Source organism: Ambystoma mexicanum, chromosome 7p, assembly GCF_040938575.1.
Source record: "Ambystoma mexicanum isolate Mex_15411 chromosome 7p, UKY_AmexF1_1, whole genome shotgun sequence".
In the NCBI taxonomy this organism is placed as follows: domain Eukaryota; kingdom Metazoa; phylum Chordata; class Amphibia; order Caudata; family Ambystomatidae; genus Ambystoma; species Ambystoma mexicanum.
This window is the reverse complement of record NC_090939.1, coordinates 106,185,336-106,199,805: the sequence shown is the minus strand read 5'-3', so window position 1 is coordinate 106,199,805 and position 14,470 is coordinate 106,185,336. Positions and strand designations below refer to the sequence as shown.

Here is a 14,470-nt window from a genome sequence, read left to right as displayed (position 1 = left end):
AGGGCCTTATCTTCGACAACATTTGGTTAAAGCCGAGACATTTTTAGGAAGAAGTTCTGCTCTAATGTATGTTGCATCATGTATTTTTAAAGAATAATTTCAAAATGAATACATCGGGATATGTTCCTTGTGTGCATTGTCACAAAACCAAATGAACAGTGGGACATTTGGAGGGCCAGGGTAAACCTCTAGGTTAGCCTTCTGACTTCCACCTGTGACTCAATCAGACACAAAGCTGAGTCGACTCCACAAGACAACAAATGGGAGAAGTGTTATTATCAAGGGTTTTACTCAGGAAAGATATGTTTCAGTCAAAGTAATAAAAGATGTTGCAAAGGATCTACATTCAAAGATCAGGATAGTTTCTCAACTGGGTCAGGCTGTGTTCCGGTTCTGTTCCTTGGTGAGGCAACCAAATTGGTGTCCTAGATCCATAGATCTCCCTCTACAAACCAAACCTGGGTTCCAGAATCATTCCTGGCGGCTTGGCAAACAGTCACTCACAGTCTTAGGGTTGAAGTATCCACACCCTCCTTTATTGACCTTTCTGCTCTCTGTAATCTTCCTGCTCTCTTTTGGCATCATGTGGGAGCTTCCTCCTGGTAACCCAAAATCTTCCATATGGCTACAATACTGCCAAGGAAAGGTGCTTGCGCTAATGGCAATCTCTGTCCTCAGATTTATGGTGAGGCCTAGAGAAGGTTGTCAGGTCGAGATTGTGGCCTTCTATACTACTGGCACTTGCAAGTTGCAGGATTGTGGCTGTAGGCCCCCCGAGTTCACCTTCACTTGTCTCCTTTATGTCCAGCTACAAGCTAATTTCTAGGGCAACTACTACATGTCCCTCTCCCTTCCACTTTTAATTCCCATGCTTCACTTTCACCTCCACAACACATTACAAATTCTCATTCCTCCACCTCTTCCAAGTTCAGGATTTGCCACTCTCACCTCAGCAAGCACAGCTTTACAGGGCCTGCCGTATCCTCCTCTAGGGCGACCTCCTTCTGCTTCCCCTCTTCTCGTGTTCTCAACATTAACCTGTCCAGAGGCTGACACGTCCTACTCTCATCCCCCTTCCTCTGCCTTGACCCCCAATTGTATCCTCCTTCCTTCTGGTATTTCCTACGGTCACCTCACAACTCTTCTTTGGCGTTACTCTCAACTTCCTCCTTGCAAGTGATTATATTCTCTGGCCATGTGTCTCCTGCCTTCTGCCGCGACTCTTTCTGCTTCACCCTCCTCCAGCCACACTCGCCCCTGCACTTTTCCCAAACAGTGACTCACTGTCTGTCTTTCTCTCCAGCTTCCAATGTTGCCCTCGGTTTACTGTGTATTATGCAGGACTTTAACTTCTCCCCTTGGAGCAGGCTAATCCTAAGCATGTTCACATGCGTCAATAATCACCTTGGGCTAGTGGTTGGTTTATGTTTCTGGTATGTGTAATGCCACTGTTCAGGGACATGCTGCACTCTGGACCTTACTGTTAAAATGCTGATCGCTATGTCGGATGGACAAACACAGTGGAGCAACTGCTGGGCACACTGTCTTTGTAGAGCAATCCTGTGTGTTGCTGATATGTCAGTTCTCTGACAAACTTCAATGACCCAGGTAACTGGAATAGTTCAGCGTTGGGATACTTTTGATTAGGCCTGCTCTCTGCGGGCTGAGTTGGCAAATGTATATTGGCAAGGTGGAGCTCACAATAACTATGATCTTTCATCCTTTTGTCCCGGGATGGTGGACTTACAAGCCACAGTCATGGGGGAGCCTTAAGCCTGGGGCATGGAGCAGTTGGCCGAGGAATCCTCCCCACATCAACCCCAGGACTTTGCAACAGCACACATTTCCTTCTGAATTCCAATTCACGCAGGGAGGGAATATATGTCTGCATTCTATCTCCTATGCTAAATCAGACATATCCTTCCTCCTGACGACTTCTGGACAGCAGTCCAATCATTGGTTCTCTTTAAGCTGCACTATGGAAACGCTCTTCTCAATGATCTCCCCAACAACACCCTTGACCTCCTGCAAGGCATAAAAAATACAGAAGCCAGACTCGTTCTCCACCGACCCAACCATTCACATATCATGCTCAGCTCCATTGGCTCCCCGTGCCCCAGAGAATTGACTTTAAAAGACTCTGCATTGTATTCAAAGCCATCCACCTAAAAACTCCATATTACCTTCATGACAAACTAAACCCATCACCTACACAAACACTAGATAAGCCAGTCAACACTTTCTACACATTCCACTCTGCAAACTCACATGCACTCAAAAGCAAGTATTTACCCGCTGGGCACCCTGAGCATACCTCTTCACAAACACACTGCATCCTCCATCACCACTCTGAGCAAGAGCCTCAAAACATACTTATTTTGCCCCTCCGCTGCTATCAATGGTCTATCCTAATCTTCCTATCCTTTCCGTAAAACATTTTGTAACTCCTTTTTTCAGCTGCCACCTTTTTGGGGTTTATAGTGATAAAATCGAAAAATAAAATCTCGAAAAAAAAGGTTGAAAAAAAAGGTAGTTTTTTTTTTTTTTTTTTTTTTTTTAATGCCGTTTTTTATCCGAAATGGGGGGTTCCCCCCCCCGAACCCCCCTTTTTTAATTCATTTTATTTATTTTTTTAACAATTTTTTTTAATACCGGACCCCAAAATAAATATATAATTAAAAAAAGAGTAATTCGACTTTTTTTTTTGAGAGTTTTTTTCGACCTTATTGTCATTCGAGATTTTATTTTCGAGATTTTGACCGACCACCACCTTTTAACCATGTAAGGCGCTCCAAGACCCTCTAGGTATATCTAGCAAGCTCCTTGAAGCAGTGCACCAGGTCCTAACAGTTTAAGCCACCACCAAAACATCCCAGACAATAGTTCCCTGTCTCAAACCCTAAACTGCTGTCTTCAGCATCCCGTAGCCCCTGGAAATCTTTCCTTTTTGAAAGAAATGTCTGTGGCTTGCACATTAGTCCGTTTAGACTAGACATCAGACAACATGTTTTAATCAGAGTATTAATACTCTTCACCATGCACTTCAATATTACATTTCCTCTATATGCATAATTCTTGACTGGCAGAGACTGTGTGGGCAAAACAATAAAGTTTGACTCTCAGTCTAGAGTATGAAGTGTAGATGTAGGACCCAGATCAGTATCTGTATGAAAATAATACACATAAAACAGAAGGGATTCAGAATTCAGCTTAAACATCACAAGGAATGTACATGTACCCGAGCACTGAGTTATGAGGTTAGAAGCCATGAGGAAGATATGTGTGCCCTTCATGGATATATGCCAAAGATTAACAACCATGCGAAAGGTGCACATGCTCTAGCACAAATACATGACAAGGATTAGATGCAATGAGGAAGGTACTGTGAGAAACCTGAAGGTGTCTCACCCGCTAGTCCCCAGGGATCTGTCATCCATGAGGCCAAGACACGGCCATCGCTATTGAAACCAGTTCCAGGGGGTGGACCAGTGCGGTATCACCACCTGGATGAGGGGTCTTCGGGGAGTGGAAGTGGGACACCGAAGGGTGAGACGCGGTATCCCCTCCCCTGTAACACCCTTTCCCCACCCGACCAGGTAGAAGCTGAACCTCCCGTTCCCTTTCCCGACACAAACACTTTCTCATGGACAGTTCATCGTGAGCGGCAACAGACTAACACCAGAGCCGTATACCTGACATGTCCTAACACCATGATCAGGCAAGATCAGGCAATTACTGATCATTACACACACCTGTATCTCATCACACTCCCCCACACGGATAAAAGGCAGAACATGAAAGCACACTCTGAGCGAAGAAAAGCACACAAGGATGCAGCAGTTCCAAGATGGCAGTTTAACGCAAGAAGAAAGGCCTCAATACCGTAGAGGGTTGCAAGGAGGGCAGTGCGCTTCATCTCTAGAAGCCGTTATTTTCACAACCCTTGGAAAATGACGAGCCTAAGACTGAGGACTGAAGCTGAACAATCCTACACTGTGCATCAAAGGTATCCGGGGTGTTCCCGTGTCGATAACCCAGGCCAGGAGGAGCGATTGCTGCCATGGTACTGTCATTGGCTGCTGCAAGAAAGCAGCGCCAGTAAAAGTAGCACAGCCGGTGAGTCAGGGAAACTGATACGAAATCAGCTTGTGTTTGAACCAAGGTTGCAAGTGCCTACATTGTATGAAGAAATCCACAAAGGACACTGTTTGAAGCACATCTAATGAGAGGCGCGAACAAGTGGAAACTAAAAGAGTGAATGTACTTTGAAAAAGCCAAATAAGATACTATGCACAGAAGGGGTCCGGCGCCACATGGGTGCTCCCTCGAAGGTCTCTGTTAGGTATCCAACTGAATGATGACTGCATTGTAAAAAGGAAATTTGTATCGAGTGGTCCTGCGATGGGTTAAGCTAAACCCTGTGCACATTCAAAAGTCTTGGATAAGTACAAAGTGAACTGCAATTGGTCTGAGCCCGGCTGAGGGAGACTAATTGAAAGTGGAAAAGGGATCTTAGCCCGGCTGAGGGGGATCCGCGGTGAATCATGAGTCACTCGAGAAGGAATATTTATGGAACCTTAAAATAAAGGGATCTGAGCCCGGAAGAGGAGGTCCACTGTAATAGAAAATGGATCTTAGCCCGGCTGAGGGGGATCCAGGTTAAGGACCCTGAATCACATAATTGTAAAAAGAAAATAACTTTGTTTTTCTTTTGTACATCAGGCTCCCTGAATCAAGAGACTTTGATGAGAAAAGAGACTTGGGCACAGAAGGCCCTGATGCTGGACTTGGAACTGTATCATTGTGTCGAAGATTGTGTCGAAGAAGCCAGAGTGTGTGCTTGGCTCGAGTGAACTACCTTGCCCTGTGCTGAAAACGTGGGGAAGGGAGGCCAACAGCCTGAACATCCTGACTTATCATTTTGTGTACACTTCTTTCTTTTGCATTAACTTCTCTCCACACTATTTGTAAATTAGCAATAAGGATTGGCAATAGGTTTTCTAGTATAGGCCCTTTTATTTTGACTGATTTGCATATGGTCTTTCCTCTTTCTGTAATGGGTTGGCAGGTGAAGAACAATGGTCTGGAAGGTTGTGCAGAGCAATTGCCAGAGGTTTAAGATTAATTCTAAACCTGCTAGCCATCACCTCTTTGTTTTGCAGTTCAGCCTCCAAAGTTGACCTCCATTGATACTCTGCCTGTCCTTTCTCCAGTAGCTTCAGTAGCAATTGTGATGGATACACCCTCTTCGGAAGAGTGGGAACTGCCTATTCCATAAAATCTGCAGTTTAGTGGAATGATGTTATGTTATGTTATGTTACTTTGCATTTATATAGCGCCTTATGTACCATTGGTATAGTCTCAAGGCGCTGGTAGGTTGAACGCCCTCGGGAACCGAAGTTCAAGTCAGTAGAGAGAGTATAAAGGCGTCAAAGATGCGTGTGCGCACCGTATATGTGTGCTGCAGGTGTAGCATTCATGTGGAGGCAGCTTCTTAGCATTAGGTGTGGTGGTTGAGGGTTGAGGCGTATGTGTTCTTTCTGGCCGGATTATCCAGATCGATTGAGGCTGCGTTAGGCCTGAGGAGAACGCCGGCTGGAGGGTGTAACCAGCAGTGTTTAGTTAGAGTGATGTGTAGTATGAGGAAGATGTTGGTATGAGAACAGCTATACCGAATGGTGTCATAGTATCGCTGTGTTCTAGTTGGGTGATGGTGTAAAAGAAGAGAGTAAGCGTGGTGATGTGATATGATGCGTTTGAGATCGGATTATATCTACATACTTCCTAATTCGTCGCTCATGCGTTCGTTCGATCATGAATTCAACTGCACTAAGGAATCACCGGCTCTACTAGCTGGTACTTCGTCTGGTCTGCGCACACATACTTCTGATCTATACACAGGTGCCTGCTCTACATACACACACACACGTCTGCTCTACACACACACGCGTGCATGATGACAAAGGCCTTGACAGCGTTAGCTTTAGTCCCCCTACAAACCCTGCAGACTCTGGGTTATTTGTTTACACATGAAGCAAAAAATATTCTCCTTTGTCCTTCTGTCTGTTTTCAGTCATAGAATTTGCAGCCTTTCCTTGGAAATAGCCCATTTCAGAGCCAGCATTCTTTAGATTTTGCAATTGTGGGTCATGGCAAATCTACAGCTCTGGGCAAAAGGGAAGGTGCCTGCTTTGCCATTTTGCCATTTCTTGGTCAAAGAATGCGAAGCGTGGGGCATGGTTGGCAAGAAAAACCAATATATAAACTTGGGCTTTGCTTTGAGGTATTTTAGCTCTACCTCCATTCGGTCCTCTTATTTGTCACAAATCTTGCCTGAAATAGATTGGTTCCGTGAGCGTTTACCACCAGAGGCAACTGAGGAGATTTCCTTTGGATCTATGTGATTATTGCGATGACTTTTTTTAGCCCCCCCCCCATATTAATATTATATTCTAAACCCCCCACATATATATGTGGTGTAAGGGGGGATTAAAAAAATAAAAATAAAAGCCGGCAATTTTCGGGCCTTTGCAATTCTCAGGTCGACATTTTGTACGATTCCTTTCCTTTCCTTTCTACAGAACCTTGCAGAAGAGACCTCTTTCAGTAGCTGTCTGTTAATGGGGACATGACTGACCCAGTTATCAGTGGTATGAGATGATAGGTGTATAAAGAGACCTCTTTTCAGCAGCTCTCAGTTAATTGGAATATGACTGACACAGTTGCCGTGCTATATAAGATGGGAGTGTATCTAAAGAGACCTCTTTTTAGCAGCTATCGGTTAATAGGAAGATGAATGTATCTGTTGTCCGTGTTATGAGATGTGCAGTGTATCTAAAGAGACCACGTTTCATCAGCTCTCAGTTCATCAGGACATGACTGACACAGTTGCCTGTGGTATATGAGATGTCATATCTATCTAAAGGCCCCCCAGCCACAGTTCTGACGTACAGGGGACCATGTTAGATCTCCCTTATTTTGGAAAGTGTGACGAATCCTGCAGTGTCGTCCCTTCACCCCAAGGGGGAGACCCTTCACATGAGGACAGGGAGGTGAGGCCGCTATCTGATAGTCCCCCTGGGGGTGGTACTCAGCAGGAGGATGTGATCGTGGGGCTCCCCCCTGGGACACAGGGAGGACACTGCGAGAGAATGCTGTATTTTGACCCTCCCCCAAACCCTAGTAATCCTACCTTAGACCTCAGTTCCCTTCCATTTACCCCTATGTATGTGTGTCCTTCTGCCGTTCTCATTAGTACTGAGACGAGGGAGAATAGAGACTAATCTCATAGACCATCATGGATAGGGACTGGGACGAGGAAGAGGCACGGAACAATGATGATCACTAACAAGAACATGATGGAGCAGTCTAGCTTTTTGTGGACTTCTTCCATAAAAATCAAAGAAGGACTTACCAACTTGTTGAGCCCTCTCTGTATGACCCACAAGATGCAATGTTGGCAAGAAGGAATAAAACTCAAAGAATCTTTACGGGACGCTGCCCAGGAGTCAGATGCGTCCCCAGTCGGTCCGCGGTGGAAGGGCTGAGGGGAACACACCAGAAGCAGCCAAACCAGTGGAAGAAGTAGGCTGACCATGCACCTTGGAAAGTACGCAGAACCTACCCAGCAGGATGCACTGCAAAGCCACTGCAGCACTCGCAGAGGCACGAGAAAGCAGGAGAAGCCCGAAAGAGGGTTTCCTGCACAGCAGGACGTGCTGCAGAGCCGCCCCAGCAGCACCTGCAGAGAGACGAGAAACCAAGAGGAACCAGGAAGAGGGTTCTTGAGAGCCCAAGAACCACTGCCACATACCGGCACAACCCTTACAGTTACATGGGTTGCCAAGACAGTTGGAGGGGCCAAGAGAACATTTGACCAGGCAACAGGGGTAAAGAGGACACCCTTGAACATAATACAAATAGAAGTGATAAAGCTCGGGTCTGGGCCCCGCACATATAGGAGAAGAGTACGTTAAGCCATCTTCTTCGTCGCAGTACCTGGCAGGCAAGTTAACCAGGTCTGCCTGAGCAGGAGAAGAGAAACATCTGCGTCTGGGACCTACACCCGCAGAACTGTGTAAACTTCAGAGAAGCCAGGGGAAGGGAGTCATTCCCCCTGGTGTTGGTGACCGTCAATATAATTGAGAGAAAACCAAGGTGAAGGAAATCTTCTGCGTCACAGTCTCGTGGGAAGAGACTGAAGAGAAGATTAAAGCTCGAGAAAGCTGACCATACTTGGCAGGTTACTGAGCCAAGTTGGTCCAGGCCAGAGGAAGGGAGTCCTTCCCATGGCTGAATGAAACTGTAAAGAGGCCAGGGGAAGGGGATAATTCCCCCTGGTTTTGTGAACTGTCTCGAAGCTGTAAAGAGGCCAGGGGGAAGCGAGTCTTTCCCCCTGGTATTATGAACTGTGTTGAAACTATAGAGAGGCCAGGGGAAGAAAGTAATTCCCCTTGGTATTGTGAAATGTAAAGCAGACCTAAGAGAAGGCCAGGGGAACAGAGTATTTCCCTGGCATTGTGAAAACAGTAAGAACAAGAGAGCTGGAGAAGTGAAGCATTCTCTAGCAACTCAATAGCGAAGAAATCACATTGTACAATAAGGAATGTTGACCTTCAAGGTGGAACTTTACTCATTTGAGTTGAACTGAGAACCTTGCTGTTTGTTTGATATTTCAACCTGGAACTTTGTTTGCTAGCCTTCGAAAGGGATTGAGACCTGGGTAAGGGGAGCCATTCCCTTAGGCAAAGATCCTATCTAACAAGTGGAACTGGGATCCGTTGTCCAGAAGAAAGGAGCCTTTCTTCTGGACCAAGAACATCCACTACCTCTTTAGTTTCGTGCCAAGTGTAAGGGATAGAAGTAGGGATTGTGACACAGGACCGTGGACTTGATTTCATGGATATCCTGACGGACTCCTTAGTATTTTTAGTTGAGGCAGGGAAACCCCTCTTAGAGTAGGGAGAGAAAGGTTTCTTTTATTTTTCATCTTAATAAAAGTTTATGCCAACAAGCATGCCACCTGTGCGGCAGTTTCATACTTCTGCACCCTTACAGAAGACACCCTTTGACCCCAACACAGTTAAGGTTCTCCAGCAGAGCAAATCTGGCCTTCAAATCTAACTAGATTGTTGCCATCCATTTCTGACAGCAAAGTTCTGTGTCTCCTCCTCAGACATCTCACAGACATTGAAGACCTATAGGGTCAGGCAGCTGCCATGGCAAAGTGCAACTATGCCAGAAAAGTCAAAATGTATTTTCATTACAAAATGAAGCCTCCTCTTAAAAGTATTCTGCCTAAAATGTCTCAGGTTTTGGTACCTAGGAACTGTATAATTTTGAAAACCGTTTTCTTCATCAGTATGGGGGCAAGGTAAGCCAGTTTCACACCAATGGCTATCCGGCTTTGCCTCACTGAGGATGCACAGGATCTGATGTGAGGCAGCACTAAGCCCCTCACCCTACCCCCATTTTCCAAACATAAGGACAGACTGAATCTCAGAAGCAGCAGAAGCGGAAACAGTAATGTCAGAGAAGCCTATGTGCTGATGTGCGGGATGAACAGGAATAAGGTGAAACAGATGAGACTGGATATATCCACTAATTCTTTGGGGAGTTGCAGTTTGGCAGCTGCTGGGAAAACTCGTTTTACGGTCCTGGAGGGACCAACAAAGCAGGTCTGAAGCTTGCAGTGGTAGGAGCTGAATCTGGATCTTCTTTGTCAATTGTCAAACTCAATTGTGAGCGGCATAGGCAGGGGCCGGACATCGCTTAAGATCGGTCAGGCGCTTGTCAGTGTCTTTAGCATGTTGTAGTGTGGGCTGAGTGGTGTGATGAACAGACACCATCATCTTGGCTAACTCTACGTCAGGGATCAGAATTAAAATTTGATAAGCAGGAGTGGAATACAGCTCCTTGGTACCAGGCATCACCGGGAAGGCAGAAGCTACCTCCGAGGGAACCTGCAGCTAGTACATAAACTGCTGTGAATTTCACTTACACTTGACATGCAAATTCAACTCAAACCTTTTGCCCATTATATATGTTCATTTGTGCTTTAAATGGCACCTTGGCTGTGTCCTTTATCCTTTTTTAATCATGTTACCAAACATTCAGAGTTCATATCACATATGTATGTTTCCATGGCATCAGTTGAAGTAGTTCCTGGTAGCTTTTGGTTTAAAGCTAACTAGGCTGTCCTAGGCTAGAAGCAAGAGCTTAACAGCTCCCAGCAATTATAATCCCGGGGCTGGAGGGACGTGGCTATCTCTAGATAGCAAGCAGGTCAAGTAATCTGCAGGGATGACAACCAGAAAGCAGTAGAAAGGGGAAATGCCAATGAATACGTGATGACTCTTGTAGGTAAAATCGGACAATGACAGGATTCACTCCAGTTATCGTGGGCTTTTGGGCTTTTGATATAAAACAGATGAGGTTCTCTTCTATCACCTGGGTAACCTGATCTGGTGATGCTGGAAATGCTTTGGAGGGATCATGACCTCCTCATCCTTGTGCCATCACTTCCCTGTATCTGTTTTCTGTATGTTTTCTGCACAGGAGTCCAGTTTGGACCCCTGACAGTGCAGCTATTCATTTTTATTCTGAACAAAGACCTATGGGATACCCTCATGGCACCCATGGGTAGAGGTACTCTATGTGTTGCCCACAGAGCTGGGCATGGGCTGGTGGCAGCTAAATTCTGACTTGACAGTGGCTCTGGGTCCCCTCCATTTCTGGATACCCAGGTCCTGAGAAGCCCTGGCTCTGTTCCCTTCCCCTGATTGGATGTATGGTGGAAGGACCATACATTGCTCTGGGGCTGCTCCTGCTAGACTGGTAGGAGCCTTCCCAGGGACTACTTGTTTGGGGTAAACCCAACTGGTGGGACCTCAATGAATGGAGAGAAGATTCAAATCACATTCTGTGTTGTGGGTGTCTGATTTTGGTTGTGTGTCACAGTGCCTGTGGTCTGCCTGAGCCACCCTTGACTGACACTGGAATGAATGCAGTGTGTGCTCTGAAAGGCTTGGAGTTGCCTCCAAAACACATTCATTCTTTTGGGTGTCTAGGTTTGGGTGAATGGCCTGAATGCCTGTGAGCCTGGTTGGATGCTGCCTGATGAATGCGCGTGTGTGCGATTGGCTGGCTGAGTCTAGCTCAGCCTGAGTCAATGGGGCACATGTGTGTATAACAAGGGACCCCTCACTTACCTCTTTGTCAGAAGCTGAAGTCAGAAGCCAGAAGAAATCTGGAGTATTCTTGAAGCTTGTATCCTAAATCCAGCTGGAGGAAGAAGTCTGCGGCTGCAACTCTTCAACAAATCCATAGACTGCTTTGCTGATTCATGGACTGAACCAGGGAGGACCTCGACAGGCAACCTCTTCCTGTAGCTATGAGGGGACACTGTGCAATTGCTGCTCCTCACCCAAAGTGTGCCTGCTGTCTTGCAGAGGTATCTTCGTGGGTACTGAAGAGGTGTGCCCGGACATCTTGAGCCCAAGCAGTCCAACAGCATCATCCAGGGCCTGGAGGCTCTATGTGACCGCTGGGAAGTGTGAGACACCTTTGCTTTTAGATCCAGTTACTGGGTGTGAACTAGTGCGGGAGGCTCACCTGGATGAGGGATCCTCAGAGAGTGAAAGTGGGATACCGGAGGGTGAGACGTGATATCCCCTTACCAATAACACCTTTTCCCAATCCTACCAGGTAGGATACCTAGGAACTCAACCACCCCCTTTTCCGACACAAACACTTTCTCTATGAGCGACAAATACCTGACATGTCCCAACACAAGGGTTAGGCAGAGTCGGGCAATTACTGATAATTACACACACCTGACTTCCATCACACTTCCCCACACGGATAAAAGGCGGAGCACGAAAGCACACTCTGAGCAAGGCAAAACACACAAGGAAGCAGCAGTTAAGAGATGGCAGTTTAATACGAGTGAAAGACGGGAAGACCAGGAAGGGTTGCAAGGAGGGAATTGCCCTTGGCCTTTTCAGAGGAAGGAAACCGCTACTTTTGCGAGCCCTCGAGAATAAGAAACATAAGACCCGAATTAAAGCTGAAGAAAGTTGCATTGTGTGTCGAAGGTACTGGGGGCTCTCCCGCATCGATAGCTTAGGTGGGGAGGAGCAATTGCCGCTGTAGTACTGTACTTGGCTCCGACAACAAAGCCGCTCCAGTAAAGTCAGCACTGCCGGTGAGTCATGGAGACTGATAGCAGACCAGTCTGTGTTAGAACCAAGGTTGCAAGCGGCAACATTGTATGAAGAAATCTGCAAAGAACGGAGTGTAAGACATATGTGATGAGTGACACAATTATAATTGAATCCAAGGAATGACTGAACTTTGGGAGGCAAGGTAAAGATACCATATACAGAGTGGACCGGCACCACGTGGATGTTCATTCGAAGGCCTCTGTTAGGCATCCAACTGAGAATGTAAAATTATGAACTGTGAAATTGAAGTGGTCCTGCAACGGGTCAAGCTAAACCCTGTGCATATTTGAAAGTCTTCGATAGATGTACAAACTGTAATTGGTCTGAGCCAATTAGTCTCCTAATTATGACTAATTGTGAAAAGGGGATCTGAGCCCAGCTGAGGGGCATCCGGGTGAACCGTGAATCACCCGTGAAAAGATTGTGGTACAAAAGAGATCTGAGCCCAGCAGAGGGGGATCCAGGATGAAGAGTGAATCGTCCAACTTGAATACTTGGAAAGAAACTCTTTTGTTAGTTTGATACATCAGGCCCTCTGGATCAAGAGACTTTTGATAACTTAAGAGACTTGGGCATACAAGGCCCTTATGCTTGTAAAAGAATGGTGTCCTTGTGCCCGAAGCAGCCCAAGAGTGGGCTATGCTCAAGTGAGCCACCTTGTCCCGTGCTGAAAACGTGGGGAAGGGAGGCCAACGGCCTGAACATCCTGACTTATCATTTTGTGAACACTTCTTTCTTTTTCATGAACAGTACCCACACTATTTGTAATTTAGCGGTAAGGATTGGCAATATTTTCTTTTAGTATAGGCCCTTTTTATGTTGTCAAGACTCCACTAGGACTGCATTCTTTATTATTTGATGGCCGTAGCTTGCTCCCATCTTAGATTTAGCTTTAGATAGGCATTTATCACACCCTTGATAAAGTTCAATAAACACCCTGGAACTGTGGTCACTTGTGTCTTTATTACCATGCCATCCTTACAGAAGTCAGACTGCTGTATATCACTCAGAAGAGGGGGGTACCCTAGAATAGTGCTTTCAGATGCCCAGAGCTTGCCAAGTTCCAACCAACTGAAGAAATCTTCAAGGGTCACTGCAAGCACGACATCTGTCCACTTTTTCACGGCTGAGGAAGTCCAGTGTCGCCACCTGCAGAGAAGTGCAAGCTGGTGGGTTTCCCACCATTACAAACCAAAGATTGAGTCCCAAGTCGCCATATGCCATCCTGATGTCGGTGCGATGAACGGCAGCCAACCACGAAATACAGAAACCACTGAATTGGTGGTGGCCCACAGAGAAGTCCAGTGCTCAACTCCAAGCCGCCATATGCCATCCTGATGTCGGTGCGGTGAACGGCAGCCAACCACGAAATACAGAAACCACTGACACATACCTCCTCTGTCATTGCACCCATCGCCACCAAAGGCCATCAATGAAAAGCAAAGGACTCCTCCTCTAATCTGAAGTCTTGTAGAGGTCCACAGTGAGTTGCAGCTTTGTGGGGCATCCACAGCCGGAATAACAACCCATCTAAGGAGACTGCTTCACTGCTGCCTTTCCGACAGTGTTTGGTTCCCTTCTCCTGTTTGACACTGATGTCCCAGCGATTTCTTCTTCAGGAGGGGGGTCCATCCTCGAGGGGCATTATCGTGTAAAACCGAGAAACTCTACCACTTCGCCTCCCATGGCACCCAAGGTACTGTGACGAGGAAGAGCATCTTCCATCCTCAGGGTTCATCCAGGAGTCCCAGATTGATCTTGCATACTGTTCTCCTGTGACTTCCCAGGTACTTTGGGGTTGCAGGATCTATAGAAACAAAAGCAGACAATTACTGAACATAGAAGGACTGGGCATTGTTTTAAAAGCAAAGCGCAACTTACCTTTTTCTTACAGGTGGCCGAGGTGGAGGGATCCTCGCACAGAATTGTATTGTTATTCCCAATAAAAGCATTCTTCCAATGTTCTAAGCATTATCTGCATTTCTACTTTAATGTCTATAGGGTTAAACAATGCCTAATAATTTCACTGCTTTTTAATAACTGTCTGCAGTTGGTGCATTGTAACTGAGTCTAAGGGTAACTGTGGTACCACATAGAACTGTATATATTGAGTGAACTATTTGATTAGATATCCATGTACAAAGTTAGTCTTATTTATTTGTATATATCCCCCAGACTTTTCACCCTTTAAAAAAAGAACTGTTTTAGAACATAACATAGGGTGTGGACATTCCATTGTGGGGAAC

At 46.1% G+C, this 14,470-nt stretch overlaps 1 protein-coding gene across 1 annotated transcript in view; it reads left to right on the top strand.

Moving 5' to 3' along the window:
* The window catches only part of CCDC191 (coiled-coil domain containing 191), a 299,595-nt gene that overhangs the window by 200,313 nt on the left and 84,812 nt on the right, over positions 1-14,470 (top strand). The window lies entirely within an intron of this gene.